The sequence below is a fragment of the Denticeps clupeoides genome, chromosome 20 (genome assembly GCF_900700375.1).
Source record: "Denticeps clupeoides chromosome 20, fDenClu1.1, whole genome shotgun sequence".
Taxonomy (NCBI): Eukaryota; Metazoa; Chordata; class Actinopteri; order Clupeiformes; family Denticipitidae; genus Denticeps; species Denticeps clupeoides.
Genome location: NC_041726.1, coordinates 3180530 through 3196557, shown reverse-complemented (window position 1 = coordinate 3196557; position 16028 = coordinate 3180530).

The window sequence follows — 16028 nt, the reverse complement described above, 5'->3', positions numbered from 1 at the left end:
CATTGCACACACATGCACTAAGACAAATTCTCTCTCTCTCTCATTCTACCGACCTACCTCATCTGGATACAACTGGAAACTGAACTGTATTGTTTAAGTTTGATTATTAGTAATACTTTAATTATTTATTTATATTTTCTTTTCACTATTTTGTACTTTTTATCCTTTTTTTGTCTCTTTATTCTCAGATGGGCTACAGCAGGGGGTACACCCCTTTTTCCTTTTTTTTATTAAAATAAAACTAAGGACAAATAGGTTAACCTATGTTTCATAGTTTTTTTTTCATGTACATCATGAATGTTTCACAGACAGATTGATTAAATTGTCTTAGTTCTGGAGCCAGTAACCCAAAGGTTTTAAGCTTTGATCTAATAAAAGTATTGAGTGTAAATATAAAAACATTTTTTTTTGAGGAATAACAGCAAATTGCTTGCTCAATTTAAGAGGATTTTCATGTTGCATAACACACTATTGATAGAGTTGTTTAAAAATGGAAAAGTATGAGTTACCTGATTACTCGATTAATCAATGAAAAAAATCGACAGAATACTCAATTCCAAAAATATTCGATAGTTGCAGCCCTAGTCACTACCGTGGTGTATTTGATGTGTGTGTTTGCGTGCCAGTGTGTGTTTGCTTGTGTGTGTGTGTGTCTGTGTGACTGTGGCCAACTGTGAGGTCTTTGTTGTAGAGTCTGACAGCGGTTGGAAGAAAAGACTTTCTGATCTTCTCCTTCCCACATCGTGGGTGCAGTTGCTCAGTGCTGTCAGAGTTTCCTGCATGGGGTGGGAGATGTTGTCCAACAGGGATGACAGCTTAGCCACCATTTTCCTGAGCAACTCCACTGGGTCCAGAGGGCATCCTAGAACAGAGCTGGCCCTCCGGATCTCTGTCCCCAGAAGAGATACCGTAGCCCCAACACACAACACCCTAAAAGAGGGCTGATGCCACTACAGAGTCATAAAAGTCTTCAGGAGCGGCCCCTGTACTCCAAAAGACCTGAGCCTCTGCAGCAGGTACAGCCTGCTCTGCCCTTTTTTTATAAAGTGCATTTGTGTTGTGAGTCCAATCCAGTTTGTTGTTCAGATGAACCCCAAGGTACCTGTAGCTCTCCACAGCCTCAATGTCCATACCCTGGATGTCCAGTGGTTGCAGTGGAGGATGTTTGTGCCTGTGGAAGTCTACCACCAGCTCCTTGGTTTTTCCGGTGTTGATCTGGAGGTAGTTCTGCTAGCAACAGTCCACAAAGTCCCATGACAGTTCTGTGTACTCCCTGTTGTCCCCATTAGTGATGAGGCCGACTCTTGCAGAGTCATCAGAGAACCTCTGCAGGAGCAGTTGGTGGAGTTGTAGGAGAAGTCTGCAGAATAGATGGTGAAGAGGACCGGCACCAGAACCATTCCCTGCGGGGCCCCCGTACTGCAGACAACCCTGTCTGACACACAGCCTTGAGTTCTTACATACTGTGGTCAGTTAGTGAGGTAGTTAAGGATCCATGTGGCTAGGTGATGGTCCACTCCAGGGTACTCCAGCTTGTCCCTCAGGATTGTGGGTAGGATGGTGTTGAAAGCACTGGAGAAATCAAAGAACATGATTCTCACAGTTCTCCTAGCGGTCTCCAGGTGAGAGAGGGAACGATGTAGGAGGTGGATGATGGCATCATCCACTCCAATGCCAGGCTTTGTATAAGGTACAAACTAAAGAATAAAAACATTTCAGTATTACCAAGTGTGGGGTTCTTCAGAATTCAAAGAACCCCAGAGTTCTTTGCAAAGTTCTGTAGGCTGTATCAACAAAGTAATCTATATAAAACAAAACACATTTAAACTAAATTAATAACTAAACTCACAATGAAGTGGTGGAAGAAAATCTTTAACAGAGGCCAGCGGCCAAAGCGCGTACCTTTAAGGAGACAGTTGGAGATAGAAAGAAAGATTCGAGAAGAAGCAGAAAAGATCTGCCAATTCAAAGAGACTGTTCATCAGGAATATGCATTAGAAAGGCAAAAAATGTTCAAAGCTGAACTGGAGAGACGACAGGCTTTACATGAAAAAGAAAAAGAAAAGCTGTTATCCAGAATGGAGGATAAAGAAAGGATAAAAGAGAAAGTAGAAAAGGAAACCAGGAAACTAGAGAAACCTTTACAGAAGATGGAGGCTAAGAACCATGCTGAGATGGAGAAAAAACAGGCTCTTAACAAAAAGGAAGAGCAAACACTGATAGCCAAAATTGAGGATGAACAGAAGAAAATACAGAAAGTTAAAACACAGCTGGAAGCTGAAAAAGAATCCATGCAAAAACTAGAGAAGGTTTAACAGAAGATGGAGGCTAAGTACCATGCTGAGCTGGAAAGTAAAGAAACGTTTTACAAAGACAAGGTCCAGCATCTGACCAAGGAAATTAAAATGCTTGAAGACAAAATTCACGATGAAGAGATTAAAAGAGAAAAAGTCGAACAAGATCTTTTCCATGAGACCGAAGCCACGATTAACCTGGAAATTTGTGTTAAGGAGTTGACAGATGAATATAACACCAAAACGGCTAAAGAGGTCGAGAAAGCCTGGAGGAAACTTGACGAAAGGGAGGCGGAGCTTGCTGTGCAAACTGAGCAGAATGCACAGATGGAACTAAAATTATAGGAGCTACTAAAAACTTCTCAATGGAACTTGGAGAAAACAAAAGAACACATGGAAGAGGCTCAGCGAAGAGAAGCTCGAGAGAGAGCAGAGAATGCCCAAACTAAAAGAAAACTAAACCTGGAAATGAACAAAATCAACGAAAGCCTGAGATGCATAGATCTCCAAAAACAGCTAGAGGTGGAAAGACAGAACAGAGAAGAAGCTGAAAACCTTCTCTATGAGGTCACAGAGACCTTTAAGCAGGAGGCTGCAGTCAAATTGTCACTACCGTTCAAAGCAGAACCGGAGCACATGCAGACTATTCAAGAAGAGCAACTGCAAGAAGAGAGAACTGAACAGCAAAAGCCAACAGCCAGAGGTCGTCAACAAAACATGGTGAAACAAGCTCCTGAGAGAGAAAAGACATGGAAAAGTGAGCAGATTATGCCCAGACTCTTTCATCCACGAGATTGGATCATAAAAAGCAGAAAAAGTTCAGAAAAGAAGAGAAAACCTGGCTTTAAAACGAGGCCGGCTCAGCCAAATAAAGAGGAATGGGTGGATCGTTTCTCATTTGAATGAGTGGGACTGGATGGCGGATGTGTTTACTCCTGATATGGGTTCCTAGGATCATTATAAGATTGGTCTGAAATGGACCACCGGATTGGTATCTATGTGTGCTTGTTACCTGGGGAAGGGGTGGTGTCACTGTGATTTAACTGGAAGTTTGCTTAAACATTCACTTTAACTTTTAGTCACAAAATGTTTGCCTGAACAGAATGGGCCAGTGGTGGCTCAGCAGGTGTAATTTAAAGAAAATAATAAAGATAATTGATTGGTTTTGTTAATATTTCATGTTAATATGCGTTGCTGTATTTTCTTTTTGAGTAACTTGTCATATGTAAATACTTTAGTGGAAGCTAGAGACATCAGAAGCAACAGGGTTTTGACCCAGTTAATGATGCTAGTGTGAATGACTTCTGTGTTTACTTAAATAAAAAAAAAAATTCTTTGCATATCAAATACTTGTTGACAGAACAAAAGAAATTCCTAAAAAGGTCAATTTAAGATCAGCCACTCTCTAAACGGCAAAGAATAATGACCAAAGCACTCTTTATACATATCGCCATTTCTAGCAGGCTGCCATAGACAGGCGAGGGGAACTCGTAGTAATGTTAAATTTCACCAAGTTGCATTTTCATGTCAGGGGACCTGTAAACTGTGCAATTAGCTCCATCACTGAATAGCCGTCCCCACACACTGCTCCTCGGGCGCCTGTCATGGCTGCCCACTGCTGACTATGGGTGATGCGTTAAAAGCAGAGGACACATTTCACCGTGTCACCATGTGCTGTACTGCATGCAGTGTGTATCACATTGACAATCAATTCACTTTCACAAGTGGTGGCACTGTTTCAGGGGAGCCTGTAAGCTGAATGGGAAGCGTTACATCCAACAGCATCCACTATTCAGAAAGGCGAAGGTCCTAAAGCACCACCTCAATGTTTGGGAAGGCAGAGCGGGCGCATTCCCAGACACACCTCCAGAGAACCCCAAACCTCCTGACAGGTGGAGCCTGGAGGTCCTTGAAAAGGGGACAGAAAGGGGACATGAACATACGTCAGGCAACAGCCTGAGAGTCCGGGTCCACCTCTGTTCCTGGCTCAGCAAGGGGGTGCGACTCCTGTGACTTTTGTTGGGCACCTCAAAGTTGGGCCCTCTGTCTCCAAGGCAACCCAGTCTGTGCCTGGTGCACATTTAACAATGCAGTCTTAAGGGTTCACTTTTTTTTTGTAATTGCTATCCATACAAGCAATATAGACAAATTAAATATGAAAAAGTGCTAGTGTTTTAAAGGCTTCAACTTTATATATATATTGATTGTATATTGTATATTGTATATCCATACAATCACTATATTGATTGTATGGATAGCAATAATATACTAGAAGCCAAAATTCCAGGGGAAATTTTGATGGGTCTGTCCGGGCATTGGTCACAGCTGCGGGCATGTGATTTGTAAAATGGGAATTCTTTACAGTGGTACTGCAGTATCACTTCAAAGAAGTTTTATTTTACAAATGCTACCAATGCTAAAATTAGCGATCAATACATTCCAATGGGAAATGACCCTGTTTCAGCGTTAATAGCTCGGCCAGGCCCAGTCCGATCGCTTATAAAAGTAATAGCGGGTGTGCGTGCTTCGGTACGACCCGCATTAATTGCCGAAAAAAGGCTGAAATAATAAATAAATAAATTTTTTTCGCCCATTTACACTTTTTTGTTTTCCCAAATTTGTGCATGATCCGTAAGTCAGACGGCGATAAACCATACGTCAAATCGTCGGCCTTGGCGAGATCTACGAGACGACATCAATATCTTCTTTGTATGTCAAACCGTCTGGACACAAACTCCAAAAAAGTCCAATTTTGGGCTAGAATAATAAACGCGTTCCGAAAACGCTTTTTGGCTAATTGCGTGCGGACCGTAAATCCGGCCGAGCCGAGCCATACGTCAAACCGTGCGTAACGACAAGCCGCACGATTTGATATGAGAGTCGTGTGTGTGCTGTGAAGCGTTTCATCGCAAATTCTTGGAAACCAGATTTTTTCACACTTTTAATGTTTTGGACGTGATTTGTGGCCCTCCTGTAATCCCCAAAGAAGCAACCAATACGTCATTGTGTGTGGAGAGGTCAGGCCTGACCACTCCGTTGTTTCTTTACGTTTGACGGTCTTCGCGTGGCGGTCTTTAACGTTCTTTAATGTTCTTTTTTGCCATTCTCAGCACAATAATAAATGGTCTGTCTTCCTGACAGACCCAATAAATATATAGTGAGTGACTCAGCGGGAGCCGAATCCTAAAAAGGATCCGAGTATTACAGCTCCAGTAATTTCACAGTTTGAAGACTCGTTCTCGCCCCCTACAGTGCAGGTATACATCCGCTAGGTATACATCCGCGCTAGGTATACATCCGCGCTAGGTATACAAAATAAAAAATAAAGGTCTTTAGGAAATAAGAAACTAAAAGACACAAGAGAGAAGAAATATACTTATAAATCTAGTGTAACCATTTAACTCCAGCACAATAGCTTGCGTAGTATAGACCCCGCTCCCAACCCAACTTTATGAATAGATTAACGGCGATATTTTTTTATCGCCGATAAGAGTCTCGTTAATGCAGCACGTTTTTATCACCCGATAAGAGTCTCACGTTATTCAGTTAAACAGCTGCATCCATGTTACCACGTCATGTTTGATGTGGTAATTTCACAGTTTGAAGACTCGTTCTCGCCCCCTACAGTGCAATTCGGCTAGGTATACATCCGCGCTAAAATATCAAGGTGAAAGTCATCATAGTGTAGCGGTTCTTCTTCTGCGTTGTGTAACTTTTTGATTTTGTTTGTGGAACCGCAAATGATGAGCTGACAGAGAGATTTTCTGTGCAAAGTGTATTCTGTACAAAAAGCAAGATCGCGTCAGAACATCGCGTCAGAACATATCGTCACACATCGCGTCTTTCTGCACCTCTCTCTCACAACGCACGCCAAGTGTCCAAGAGAACTGAACATTAACATAAAGCATTCACAATTTACAATACTGCATTCCTCTACAAAAAGCAAGGTCGCGTCAGAACATCGCGTCTTTCTGCACCTCTCTCTACAATATACAGTATTAAAAGAACATATTAGATTTTTTAACGCAGATAACGGGCCACCACTAATATATATTTATCACAACACACAATACTCGGTTCAGGAACTTGGAGTTGCAGGCTCCTCCCAATTGCGACCGCCAATATTTTTTTATTAGTCGCACCATTGACAAATTGCTCGCACTCTAGAGCCCTGCTGTACATTATGATTCTTCCAACCTCTCTGACCTTTCTCTAACACTCTGAATCTTTGTGTTACATTACATATGTCATATAAACACTTAGACTAGCTTTATAAACAGATGTCTTATCACTTGTCGAATTATTCTCATTTCTCCCTAACCATTATCTCGCATCCTTTGAACGCACCCTGCTATCATGCAGAGGTCGTATTCGCACATATACACACACTGAAAACAGATGTCTTATCACTTGTTTACAACTACGGCCATTGCTGATGGCTTATGACCCCATCTCTCCCTAACCATTATCTTGCAACCTCTGAACGCACCCTGCTACCATGCACATATACACACACACACACACACACACACGCACACACACACCCATACACTTAGACCACCTTGGTTGAAACCACATAACACAGATATCTTAAACATTTTGACACTTACTTTGTCTATAGTATAATTTCACAGAATTGTTTATTTATGATTTTAATTATGTCTTAAGCATTCTTTAAAAACAGAAACCTTGTTTTTAAGTGTAGGGTTTTACTCAACCTACTGTTTCAGTGCTTAACACGTTTAAAAATACAACGCATATGCTATTCATATACTGACTGAATATGGTAGAATCCCCATTTTTCTGAAAGATATAATCACACAATGGTATGTAGGAAACATCACCTCACCTTCTCGCCCCTCTCTATCGCTTTCTCCCTCGTGTCGCGTTACAGATGTCATAAACACTTAAACCAACTTTTAAAACAGATGTCTTATCACTTGTTTACAACTACGGCCATTGCTGATGGCTTATGACCCCATCTCTCCCTAACCATTATCTTGCAACCTCTGAACGCACCCTGCCACCATGCAGAGGTCGTATTCGCACATACACACACACACACACACACACACCCCTAAATTAGACTAATGTTTAAAACAAATGTGTCACCACCTGTTTACAAACTATGGTTGTTGATATGGTTGTTTAGGGAGGGAGAGGTCATAAGCCAACATACCTCTACCCTTTCTCGCCAAGACTGAATCAATGTGTGGCCTTACAAATGTCATTCACACACACCATTCCCCACTCAGCATTTCCCCTTATTTTACTCCCCCATAACATTTCTCGCAACTCTGAACTCTTAAGAACATATGGGTTATCAGTTGTTTAGAGCTATATGCTGTTTATTATTTTATGTCATCCATAAAACTAACACGGCCCCTACACTTTCCTGTAAACCTGTCTCATTACAGGTTGTCATTCTCTCTCTCTCTCTCTCACACACACACACACACACACACACACACATTTAAAAATCAAATGTCTTATTTTAATTATATAAGTTTTAAAATAATTTCTAGTTAAAGAAAAATATAAAAGGATTCAATGTCTAGAGAGTTGAAAACTATTCCGCTTTTCAAACAAAGTTAATTTCAGTCCCCACTGCTAAAATAAACTAATCCTCACGTTGTTTAAGAAAGCAACACAAAAACGGAAGCATCTGGCCCCCGTGTGTGGAAAAGTCACAAAGGCGTATGGTGAAAAAGCCACAAGGTATGTATTACATATGTTTTAATGTGTTTTTATTATTTTAATAAAATATTGACAATCGGGTTTTGATAAAACCATCAGGATAGAAGACGAGAACGGATTTCGAGCAAATGGAAAAAAATTAAGGTATGTATTTACACAGGTTTTAACGTGTTTTGTTATTTTAATAAAAATATTGATTTTAACACCATATGTTTTGTTGTAAACAGGTAGAAAACCGGTAAAGGCAGATCTCAACTTTGTCGCGAATTGGACAAGCAGTGATTACAAAGTGTTGGGCGCAGCAGATTTCAACAAAACTGACGTATCCACACAGACGGATAAAGTGATACACACCCCATAACCCCACAGAGGTACCAGCAACATTCTAATCATTCTGAATGCTGTGCAAATCATAAACAGGTGTTAGACTACCTCGTTAAAGTGTACGCATCACAAGAGAAGGTAATTAACACTGTAGAGATCTTAGCCAAGGCTGTAGATCATATATTAGATCTGAAGCATGTTGATTGGACTTCGTTAGCAAAGGTATTGTTACGTCTAAGTCATATTTCGCGTATATAAGTGGTGGTTTAACACGGTTTGTTAAACATCGAGGCTTGGGGGGAAATTGACATGTTTAATCATTTTTTACAACATATTCAAAATGGTGGTGGTGCTGAATCTGACCCAGCACCCTTAGAAGGGTTGCCTATAAGGGGTGGTGTCATTGCCGGTTACCAAGTTACACCTAGACCATGTTTCAACGGGGTGGTACTGTGTCGTGATATTAATTTCAGAACCATGTTTAGCAGCGACATGGCATCATACATTTCACACATCCATGATATTTTCAAAGACATTGTCAAATTCTCTCACACACTGGCCGGTCAGAGCGGTGTTTCTGATGTCACATTGAGCGGTGATTCCCTTCTTTCGGATGTTAATGCTGTCCTTTCACCCGCTAATAACCATTCGTATGAGAATCTGATGGATGCTATCGAAAAAGTAATACAAAGCAATCAAAAAATAATGAACGATGAGACACAACACCTGATTGTTTCGATTGCTAGAGGTCGTGATGGGGGTGTGCGATGTAAATTGTGTGATCATGATCAGATAATAAGCAAGAACAGAATCAACCTATTCTGCCCCGTTAATGTTGCGAACCATTTATGCTTTCCGATATGTCTGCCAAATTTTGTAAATCCTCAGAAACCATCAGAGCATTTAGAAAGATTGGCTGCTACATTTCACCAAAAAGTTGGCTTAAATGATGTTCCAAAATTTGAGAGTTTATTGACCATCAAGATTGTGATTTTTTACAGATCAGACGCCAGGGTATTATTCCAAAAACGGGATCAGACTCGGTGTAACAATGACTGGGTGCCACCTGATTATCATGTTTGACGACTGTTTTAAACAGAGATTTATTGACAGCTACTCATTCATACCTATGCGGTTGGCAAAAACAACAGCCGCGTGAAATCTCACCACCAGAGAAAAGGGTTATTTCCCACATAAGTTTACCACAAGCGTGAATAACCAATACATAGGCCTGTATACATATAAGTCATATTATGGGTACGACAACACGTCTAATGATTGCAAGTGTGAATTTGATGACTGGTACAGTGAAGCGGCGTGTGGTGTTTTTGACTTTCAGAAGGAATTGTGTTTCTACGGCCAAAACGCTGTCGTATTGTTAAGAGAGGCGTGTCTGAAATACCGTGATGAGTTTATAGAATGCACAGGTCTAGACCCTTTTGGTAAGACCACGTTGGTATCGTGTTGCATGGCTGTATACAAGACACACTACCTACCACGCGACACACTAGCACTTACTCATAACAACGCGTACACAGGCCAAAACAAAGCGTTTTCAGACATCAGCATTGAGTGGCTAGAATATGTCAAAATAACCAGGCATGTGGACATCCAACACGCTCTGACAGAGGGTGAGGTGGTGGTTGGAAAATACCATCTTGCCGCCAATATTAAAAAAAATGGTTGTAAAAATGGTTTAGAATTAACGGGTGTATGCATCATGGACATGATTGTGAGTACACATTCGCCCAAACACACCCTTTGTCAAAGGTGCCGTACAGCGTCTTAAGAAGGCGTTTTGATGATAAGGTTTAAACCCTCAAGTGTACAGCTTAAAAGTTGAAGTTATGTGGGAGTGCCAGTGGCGTCATTTAAAACAGGTCGACCCATCGGTCATAGAGTTCATGTCGACATATGCACATCCCAGTCATTTAAAGCTGAGAGACAGTCTCTTTGGTGGTCGAACGAATGCCTAAAAGCTGTACCACAAAACATTAGACGGTGAAAAAATTCGCTACTTTGATTTCACCAGTCTCTACCCATTTTGTCAAGCATCAAAGGATCGTCCACCCGCAGATCATTTTGACAGAAATTGACAGTCTCGAAAATTACTACGGGTTAATCAAAGCAACGGTGTATCCACCATGCTGTCTCTTACACCCTGTGCAACCATACCGATGCAACAGCAAGCTGATGTTTCCCCTCTGTAGCACATGTTGCCATCAAACACCCAGTGCCTATACTGACGGTGAAAGATCTCTTTCGGGTTGTTGGATGTTGAATTGTTGAAAGCTGTACAGACGGGTTATGTTTTGGTCGAGATTCGTAAAGTGTGGCATTTTGAACAAAGGTCAAAAACGTTGTTCACAGATTATGTGAAAACGTTTCTACAATACAAGCAGGAAGCCAGCGGGTACTCGGCGGGGGTTGTGACGGATGCTGAAAAGAATGCTTACGTCGAAGATTATTTTTAAAAACAGGGTATCCGTCTGAATCCTGAAATCTGCTCAAACCCTGCCAGGAGAAGCATAAACAAGCTCCTTCTGAATTCAGTTTGGGGGAGGTTCTCAATGAGGGAGAAAAACCCTGACGAGTTTGCTCATTACATTTTTGGGGGCGGTCGTGAAATCACACATTTTGCGTTCGTCTCATATGAAGTGGCATTGGTTCAGTGGCGTTATGCATTAATGTGTTCCTCGGAGCGTTTACAACGGCTCATGCACGCCTAGAATTATATTCTGTGATGGATAAATTAGGGGATCGTTTTCTTTACAGCGACACAGACAGTCAAATCTTTGTCTCAAAAAATGGGGCTTGGGAGCCACCCTTCGGTCCATATCTGGGTGATCATACTGACGAGGTAGGCCCCGGGGATAACATTACAGAATTTTGTTCAGGTGGTCCGAAAACATATGGCTACATCACTGCTAAAGGTAAGACATCTATGAAGGCCAAGGGAATCAATACTGAGAATTCAAAAGTTGTGAATCTACACTCTCTGGTTGATTTGGTTAACAACTATGTAACAGATAGAGACAGGTCGCAACATATTTTAACATGCACAGACACAATCACCAGGAATAAAAGACACCTCACATTACATAACAAATCAGACGTCAAAAGGTTCAAATTTGTGTACACCAAACGAGTCCTGCTCCTAGACTCCCCTATGGGTTTTGATACAAGATGAGTTTGAGAGATGTCACAGGTAAATATGTGAATAAACCTTTTTCTTTTTCATCAATATGCCTGTAACATTTTGTATATATGCCTTATTTCTATTATTTATATCTGTGTGATTTTTCAATATGTTTGTACCATATTGTATATATGATTTGTTTCTATTATTTGTGCATGTGTGATTTTTCAATATGACTGTAACATTTGTATATTTAGATTAGTATTTTTTGTTTCTATTATACAATTGTGTGTAATTTTCTACAATAAAATGTTGTGTGTATTATCTCAGATTGCAACATCCGTTCTTGTGTATAGTAAGCGGACCGTCAAACTCTGGAAAAACGCTTTTTTGTGAAAACATTAATAACCAGTGCCGACCGTCTAATTTCTACGACGATTGAAAACTACGACGATTGAAAACATTTACGACTGCTGGCAACCTTTTTATGACAAGTTGTTAAAAATCAGAAGTATCAAATTTATAGAAGGGATCCCGGACACTTTAGCTGATGACCAATTCTTGCCGCCGACCAAAGCATCGCTATTAATTATTGATGATTTAATGGATGTTGCGAGCGGTAATAAGCAGGTTGAAAAAGTTTTTACACAATATTTGCACCATAGAAATCTCAGCGCTATCTATATGGTTCAGAATTTGTTTTTTCAGGGGAAATCCAGCAGGACAATCAGTTTAAACACATAATGACAATAAACAAACTCAACGATACATGTATTTTGGTTTTCGACTGATTTATTTAGATTTTTCATAAACATCTCACTAAATTGTATACATTGGGAGTTTTTAAACATATCACAATTATAGGCATGTGGATGTAGTTTTTTTCACAAATAACGAGACCTTTTTATCATTTCTAGTCAAGTCATTGGAATATTTAGATAAAACATCTTCATAGCTCAACCCCTTTGACATGTGGTAAAGAAAGAATACAGTGTTCACTGCATGTAACCGATTATAAATCCTGAACTTGTACGTTGTCGTTTTTAGAAATGTCGTTTTTAGAAATAATTTTGACAGAAACATCTTGTTGTTTTGTTTGTTTCTAAAACTGTAAAAAAAACAACCGACACGGTCTTCAGTTATGTACACAGCTAACCAGTGTTCACCCGGTTGTTGATTATCACAGATGCTGGTAATGTTAGCACAGGCCTTTTGGGTAATTGGTCGGACGGTAGGACGCCTAAAAAACATGTGTCTGAGGAGATTTTGTCCATATTATTTAATAGTTGAACAGTGTTCATTACTTCAGTAGTGGTCCACAAGAATCTGTCTGCAATTGGACACTTCGATTATGCTATCAAATATAGCATAGACTATTAAATTAATAGTGTTTCAAAGCGGATGTTCCCTGATCTAATTAATGACTTGTGTTGGCTGCATTCCTCGTCCGGCGTGAGGTTATCGACACGTGTCCCGGTGGGATTAAGTATACCCAGTCGATAGGATATTTAGCTGTTGCTGTGAGTAAGGCCTGAGCGTGTCCCAACCTGACAGCTGGTGACACCGAAACCTTTTTAACAAATATGGACGCTGCTAGTATGTTTATTTTATATGCCAGATTGTCACTGCGCATTAAGCAAAATTCGTCCTTAGCACATGTTAATCGAAGTTTTATATCAACGTTGTTCAACATCAGTTTTTCTTGAAAAAAGATATCGCTGTGTATAGGAGATAACAATTCCACAATGTTACTAGCATTGGTGAACGCTGCCCTTTTTTTCAACCGCTGGTTTGCTCCAGTCGGATCTGCGGCATCCATATGATCCCCAGTATCCTTGTAAAATAGGCCTGCAGAGAAAAGCGTTTCCAGGGTGTGGCGATCATAATTTATCAGACACTCTATGATACTTCTGTACGGGTATGTACGGCTATGAGATCAACCAATCCCCCTGTGAAAATATTTACATTTACAGCATTTATCAGATGCCCTTATCCAGAGCGACTTACAATCAGTAGTTACAGGGACAGTCTCCCTGGAGCAATTTAGGGTTAAGTGTCTTGCTCAGGGACACAATGGTAGTAAGTAGGATTCGAACCCGGGTCTTCTGGTTCATAGGCGAGTGTGTTACCCACTAGGCTACTACCACCCGCACCCGCAATATTGTAGCTCCAGGATAATTAATCAACCCGACTGTTTTACCATCTATGTCTGTGCCATCCGGTTTAGTGATCTTGAGCCTTGTGTATAAAAGCGTTTTGTTTAAATCAACATAATCTTCACCATTTCCAGCTATAAAAAAAACTCCAGTCAGCCAATGCCGAAATAGGCGGTACTTCGATGTATGTACTTTTTTCTATAGACAGCTGCGTCATGGGGACTGTGAACAAATCCAGCTCTGACTTGACGCATTCATCAGACATCCTGTGTATTAACGCCATGACTAAAATATGTTTTTTAAATTTCTTTTAGCCCGATACTTGTGCAAGCATTGTTTACCCCTCAAGTTTCTTTTCGACACTGAGTTTTGTTTCTTCTTTACTTTGCTTTTCTTCCCATGTGTGATTCGTTTTACACCCGGTGGTTTGTGTCCAGATATCCTGTCCATTACCATCATTCCTGAACCAACTTGTCCACTATCATTTTGTTTAGGCCTCATGACGTTTGTTACTACATCGGTGACAATGTTCTTCGCCGCTGATTTTAGATGGGGCTTTGCTATAGCGAAAGTAACGCTTGTGTCAAAATATTCGCTGTTCTTGAAACCTAAAATAATCCTAAATTTGCCTGATATCACTATGGTGACAGGTCTGTCCGAATCGACATAAACCTTATTAATAAAGTCATCATAACCAAATGTAACACCGTGGACCATTGTGTAGCTGTTGATCTCATCCACTCCAATGCCAGGCTTTGTATAAGGTAAAAACTCTAAAGAATAAAATCATTTCAGTATTAAGTGTGGGGTTCTTCAGAATTCAAAGTTCTTTGCAAAGTTCTCTAGGCTGTATCAACAAAGTAATCTATATAAGACGCATTTCTTAAACTAAAATTAATAACTAAACTCACAATGAAGTGGTGGAAGAAAATCAGAGGCAAGCGGCCAAAGCGCGTACCTTTAAAGAGACAGTTGAAGATAGAAAGACAGAATCGAGAAGAAGCAGAACAGATCTGCCAACTCAAAGAGACTGTTCATCAGGAATATGCATTACAAAGGGAAGAAATGTTCCATGTAGAACTGGAGAGACGACAGGCTTTACATGAAAAAGAAAAAGAAAAGCTGTTAGCCAGAATGGAGGACAAAGAGAGAACAAAAGAGAAAGTTGAAAAAGAAACCAGGAAACTAGAGAAACTTTTACAGAACATGGAGGCTCAGTACCATGTTAAGATGGAGAAAAAACAAGCTCTTCACGAAAAGGAAAGGCAAACATTGACTGCCAAAATGGAGGATAAAGTGAAGAAAAGAGAGAAAGTTGAAACACAGCTGGTAGCTGAAAAGGAAACCAAGCAAAAACTAGAGAGTGTTCTACAGAAGATGGAGGTTCAGTACCATGCTGAGCTCGAAAGTAAAGAAACGTTTTACAAATAGGAGGTCCAGCATCTAACCAAGTAAATTAAAATGCTCAAAGCCAAAATTCATGATAAAGAGATTAAAAGAGAAAAACTCAGAGAAAGTGTTCTCAGTAAGTCAGAAGCCAGGATTAAACTGGAAAGGCGTATTCAGGAGTTGACATGTGAATATAACACCAGAGCGACTAAAGAGGCAGAGGAAGCCTGGAGGAGGCTCAAGGAAAGGGAGGCGGAGCTTGCTGTGCAAACTAAGCAGAATGCACGAATGGAAATAAAATTAAAGCAGCTACTAAAAGCTTCTCAATGGAACTTGAAGAAAACAAAAGAACACATGGAAGAGGCTCAGCAAAGACAAGCTCTCGAAAGAGCAGAGAACTCCGAAACTAAAAGAAAAGCTGGGAAAGAAGAATATCCACGAAAGCCTGAGATGCAAGAATCTCCGAAGACAGATAGAGGTGGAAATACAGAACAGAAAAAAAGAAGAAAAACTGATCTATAAGGCCACAAGGAACTTTGAGCAGGAGGCTGGAGTCAAATTATTACTACCATTTAAAGCAGAGCCGGAGCACATGCAGGCTCTTCTTGAAGAGCAACTGCAAGAAGAGAGAACTGCACAGCAAAAGCCGACAGCCAGAGGTCCTCAAAAAAACCTGGTGAAACAAGCTCCTGAGAGAGAAAAGACCAGGAGGAGTGAGCAGATTATGCCCAGACTCTTTCATCCAGGAGATAGGATTGCAGAAAGCAGACAAAGTCCAGAAAAAATAGAGAAAGCCTAGCTTTAAAACTAGGCCGGCTCAGCCAAATAAAACAGACTGGGTGGATCGTTTCTGATTTTAGTGAGTGGGATTGGATGTCGGATGTGTTTACTCCTGATATGGGTTCTCAGGATCGTTCTAAAATGGACCACCGGTTTGGTATCAATTTTACCTGTGATTTAACTGGAAAGTTTACTTAAACATTCACTTTAACTTTTAGTCACAAAAAGGTTATGTAAAGTTTGCCTGAA